The sequence below is a fragment of the Poecilia reticulata genome, linkage group LG18, assembly GCF_000633615.1.
Source record: "Poecilia reticulata strain Guanapo linkage group LG18, Guppy_female_1.0+MT, whole genome shotgun sequence".
NCBI lineage: Eukaryota > Metazoa > Chordata > Actinopteri > Cyprinodontiformes > Poeciliidae > Poecilia > Poecilia reticulata.
This window is the reverse complement of record NC_024348.1, coordinates 157,732-163,212: the sequence shown is the minus strand read 5'-3', so window position 1 is coordinate 163,212 and position 5,481 is coordinate 157,732. Positions and strand designations below refer to the sequence as shown.

The window sequence follows — 5,481 nt, the reverse complement described above, 5'->3', positions numbered from 1 at the left end:
ACCTTATATGATGCTATCAGCGCTCGATGGTTTACTGAAGTAGCCTTCACAAAGCGGGATGACTGTTGGCAATATTAAGCACGTTTTCGCTGAAAAAAACTCTAGCAACTTATCGGCGTGATTGGAGTGTAACGTATTTAAGTGACGTGCTAATTAATTTGGCTTCATGCTGTCCACTGCGAGCATTTTTAGACACAGCAAACACACCGGTCTTTCCTCTTCTCCAACTGTAGTGACAGTGAAACCAAGCGCTAAATACGCTTCGTCGTATTTCCTCGTCTTAGCTTTCGGGTGACTTTTTTTGTCTCATTATCTTTGTCTCTCTCCGCTTTTCTTTTCATCCCTGTTAAAAACTTTTTCATATTGGGGGTTGTTATGTTGAATAACGGAGGCTATAGACCAGTGTTTCTCAACCTTTTTCGGGCCAGCGCCCCCCTAGCCTTTATCCAGGTCCCTCACCGCCCCCCACCAAAAAATCTGTAGGCTACTTTGCACTGACAATTATTTTATTATTAATGTTACTATCATTATTGTAGATGTTTTGAATCGGCACACCGATTATGTTACACTTCAGCGCTCCTTACGCTCCTTCACCTCGCGCACATAACGTGCACATAACGAGCGTATGTTTCTACGCTCCTTCGTGGGGGGCGCCGATTTATGTTTTCGCATCCACCTGAATAATGTGTAGTTGCGCCCCTACCCATGGCACTTCAACAATATTATTTTACCTTTTATCTGGAAATAGTGTGTTTATTCTTGCCATACAGTCTCTGTATTAATTATTGCTCGAAAGGTCTTGCCATACCAGTTTATTCCTCCGTATTTACTTTAGTTTCTTAGTTAATTCTTGCATTTTGTTCTTCATTCATTTCCATTTAGTTTCATTTGATTAGTGTTATCCTCTCTTGGTTTATTGCTATGTCCACTTTAGTTTCTTTACTGTTGCTAAATCATTATCATTTATTGATCATCAGTAATCTCATCACCTGCTGCGCCTCCTAATCATCATGTGTTTCACATCATGTGTTGATTTTTTCACTGTTCAGCGTCGGATTCTGTTTTTATGCCATAATTCACATCTAGTTCGTCGCTCCGTTTTGCCCGCTTCTCATGTTTCAGAATTTTGAGCAATGTGCGCGGCGTTTTTTTTGTTTTTTTTTTAACTCCCTAAGGTGCAGGGCGGTCGGGAAACATATCGATGGGGAAAAGGCAGACTGACATAAACCTTTTAAAACAACGGAAACAATTTCGGTATTCTGATTATTGAAATTTAAAAGTGCTGTGTTGTTCCCTCAAACCCGTTTCATACCGGACCACTTACAGCACCGGTGTTAACGCTATAAAATGAACGATCGTGGTATCACCCATGGAGGGATTTCTTTATTTAAATGAGTAGAGTAAATGAGTAGCTCCAATAGAAGAGGAGCTGCCATCGATACAGTTGCAGCCAAGCATGATTTAATGTTACACAATACAGTTTTACCAAGTTGATCAAAGTCTAAACTGGTATTGTTGTGCATTTAAGGTGTAAAGTTTACCTTAGACCAAACGCCCCCCAAAAGCATCCTAGTTGCCCCCCTTTTGTAAAAATTTCCGCCAGCGCCCCCCTGCCGACCTCTGAACGCCCCCTGGGGGTCGGTACCGCCCACGTTGAGAACCGCTACTATAGACAGAACGCAGTCAGAGCTTTCTGTTGACTCAACACTGCTAACCAAGGCAAACCTGTTGTCTTGTAAGTCGTAAAATGTTGCACTGTCGCAAATGTGACAAAAGTAACAATGACAGTGCCACTGCCGCCTACTGTAGTGGATGCGCAATTACACTTTATACTAGTACAGCCCATAAAACAAAAGCCTGTTCCCCAGGGTCACACGCGCCCCCCCAGGTATCGCACCGCGCCCCCCAAAGGGGGCGCGCCCCACTATTTGAGAACCACTGGATTAAGGTGTTGAATAATATTAATAAGTCGTCTAGTGTTATTTGATGAAAGACGTTCCTTAATAAAGCCGGTTTGGTCTATATTGACTATGTTAGAAACTACCTTTTCCAGTCTGGTAGCCAAAATTTTAGATAAAATCTTCACATCCACACTAAGCAAGATAATGGGTCGATATGACGAACATTGTTCTGGGTCTTTGTCTTTTTTTAGGAATTACAATGATATTTGCTATATACATGGTAGCAGGTAGTTTAGATTCTTCTAGAGATTTATTAAAGACTCGTAATAATGTGCTAATTTTGCCTTTTAAAGTTTTTAAAAATTCGACAGGATAACCATCAGCACCTGGGCATTCGCCAGTTTGGAGTGAAGAGATAGCCTTTTTGATTTCTAGGGTTGTTACGGGTCCTTCTAATAAGTTTGCCTGTTCTAGTGACAATTGTGGTATATTTAGGTTATCCAGCCATACATGTTCTAATGTGTCTGTTTTTACTTCAGAGCAGTACAAGTTTTTATAAAACCGTTTAAAACATTCATTTATATGCTTATTATCCATATGACGATGGCCCTCTTTGTCCTGAATTGAGGATATAAAGTTTGTGCCAGGAGACTGACTTGTTTACTAGTTTTGTCAAGAATTTGTTTGGTTTATTGCCGTGTTCAAAGAACCTTTGTTGTGCAAATAATATATCCTTTTCAGCTTTCTTTGTTATAATATCTGATAATGAGGCCCGAGCTGCTTTAAGTTTCCCAGAATTTTAACTGATTTCGTGATGATATTGTCGTTTTCAAGTCTTTTAATTTGATTTTAAATTTTATTTTGTTCTGCTAATCTTTCTTTCCTCTTACAGCTGGAATATATTATTATCCCTCGCATATATGCCTTATATGCATCCCATACCAATCTGAGGTCAGTGTTATTATTGTCATTGAGTTGTAAATAAAAATCTGTCTGCTCTTCTAGTAATTCAGTAAAGTCTTCGTTTAGCAGCAGCAATCTATTCAGCTTCCATGAAGCTGTGCGGTCCAGTTTTCTGGGCGGTTGTATCGCCAGCCTCACAGGAGCATGGTCAGAGAGGGAAATTGTTCCTATCTCTGATTTCTCTGCAGAATGGACCAAATGATTCGACAAACAAATAGTCGATGCGCGTCATTGTTGAATGTGGCAATGAGTGAAAGGTAAAATTTTTTGTTAAGGGGATGCCTCCATATGTCAGTTAAATCCAGTTCTAAAATATTTTTTAGAACTGGATTCAGTCTAAGAACATTCAGTTCTTAGACTGAATGTTTTGGGGAGGACACCTGTCCATGAGAGGGCATAGAGAGCAATTAAAGTCACCTCCGATAAGTATGTTTGGGCAGTCCATTTCAGCAATTTGGTTAAGAAGCGCTGCAAAGAAATCCTCATCGTATACATTTGGGCCGTATACACTACCAAGCAAAAAACTCTCTCCATAAAGAACACCCTTAATCAATATGATTCTACCCTCTGTGTCTGTAAACGTGTCTAGAACTGTGAAAGGGAGATTTTTATGTATTAAAATTATAACCCCTCTTTTGTTTGTTGAACATGATGAGAAATGAACTTGCCCCAGCCATTCTCTTAAATATTTTTTTATGTTCATCATCCGTAAAATGAGTTTCTTGTAAAAATGCTACTTGGGTTCCGTCCTTCTTTAAACTATTTAGAATAGCCTTCCTTTTTATTACGTTATTAGAACCTTTTACATTCCATGTGCAAACCTTAATGCTCATCATCAGAGTATATCAATATGTTACTTGACGCTGTATTTTAAAAATATGCAGGTAAGATTCAAATTTAAGTTTAACCTGCAACATGCCTGCCTCAGATTGTGTTTTGTGCTGATAAACCAACGAAAAGGTTCCAAGCAAAAACCCAAAACAAAGCTTGAACCATCCTCTAACAAGAAAACTGTAACTGTAACAAGCTACATAACGAGATAAAAATAACAATAACAAGCTCGTCATACCACCTGAATAATGTGTAGTTGCGCCCCTACCCACTATGGTATTCCAAGGTAGTGAAAAAACACAGAGAAAAAAAAAAAATAAATTAAAGTATTAAGTTCCCTGCCCTCTCTGGGTCTGAATATCAAGCCACCGTGGATAAACACTTGCTGGGTGTAATAACAATGTTTTACCTCAACACTTTATCCCTTATTTATAAAACAGTGTAAACAAGCTGAATTGCAGTAGTGAATTTTCAAAAAGAAAACCAGTCTGTTTTCTTTTTGAATATTCACCATTGTTTTATTCTCATTATACTCAGTCGTTTATTCACACTTGGACGTGTGGAGAGATTCCTGTGAAGTCATTTAGGAAGTGTCTTCACGAATTCGTTAACTTCTTTCATGTTGGAGAGAGATGATGTCGGCCCATTTTGGTTGAAGATCTTGATCACGGCGGGGATCAGGAACGCGTATTTGACCTCTCGCAGCTGTCGCCGAGCGTCTGCGGACTCCTGTCTCTTTCCAACCACCTCTGCGGAGACTCTGCGATCTTCCACTTGAATTATCCCCTTGATCCTTGCAGCGCTGAGGATCCTTTGTTTATCGATGTAGTTGTGCAGCCTCACCAGGACTGCTCGCGGATGGTTTCGGTCATTTCGCCCCGCCGGGGGTCCGGTGCTGTGGGCTCTTTCAATTTTTATCCGTGTCTGCTGCAGCCCCAGGACTTTTGGAATCCACGCCCCGAAAAAAGCCACCGGTTCACTGCCTTCCTTTAGTCCCATAATCTTAATGTTCTGGCGCCTGCTCTGGTTTCGAAGCTGTCCAGTCTTTCCAGTCCCCTTTTAATCTTTTCCTCCATACCGTCCAGTCTGCGCGCGCTTCTTGTCGATTCGTCCTCCAGATCAGAAATGCGCTGTTCAGCCGCAGATATTCGCTGCGTCATTCTGTCGAGTTTCTCCGAGTTCAGATACTGGTTTAAGAATTGCAGCTACTTTTCTGTCCAACATTTCTTCAATATTCTTGGAGACCGGTTCCACTATGGTATCTTCTTTTAGAGTGTTAGCTTCTTCCACGTTACTCACAGTGCAACTCCTCCATGTCAGTCCAAGCAGCGTCTTTGTCGTTTTGGCTAGCTGCGGGTGTGCTAACGTTAGCACCAGCTTTCCTCCCTTCTTCTTTTTGCTCGGTGCAGCAGGTAGTGGCGGAGCTAGACTTTTAAAGTTGGGGGGGCCAAGGGGCGGCCAGGACTACCTCTGGGGGGGCAAAATTTAAAATGTGTGTGTGTGTATGTATATCTATCTATCTATCTATCTATCTATCTATCTATCTATCTATCTATCTATCTATCTATCTATCTATCTATCTATCTATCTATCAAACTGAATATTTGGTTATTTTCTTAAGCCCTTCTGTCATTTGACATGTTATAATTAACACCTTAGACTGGCGCACATGGAGACATGATAGACCTTATGCAGAGTTCATCGCAGAGGAAACAAATCAATCAAATAAAATATCTTTTCTGAATATCATCTCATGGACACTGAACTAAATGCGTCGAGGAATAAC

General features: G+C 40.6%; 1 protein-coding gene across 5 annotated transcripts in view; it reads left to right on the top strand.

Moving 5' to 3' along the window:
- The window catches only part of frem1a (Fras1 related extracellular matrix 1a), a 173,288-nt gene that overhangs the window by 10,266 nt on the left and 157,541 nt on the right, over positions 1–5,481 (top strand). For 2 of the 5 annotated variants that reach the window (XM_017310423.1, XM_008434816.2), the window contains exon 1: positions 2,794–2,852. The exons of the other annotated variants lie outside the window; for them this stretch is intronic. The gene's annotated coding sequence lies outside the window, so the exon portion shown is untranslated. Of the gene's footprint in view, positions 1–2,793; positions 2,853–5,481 lie in introns of those variants that run through there. 5 annotated transcript variants of the gene reach the window in all.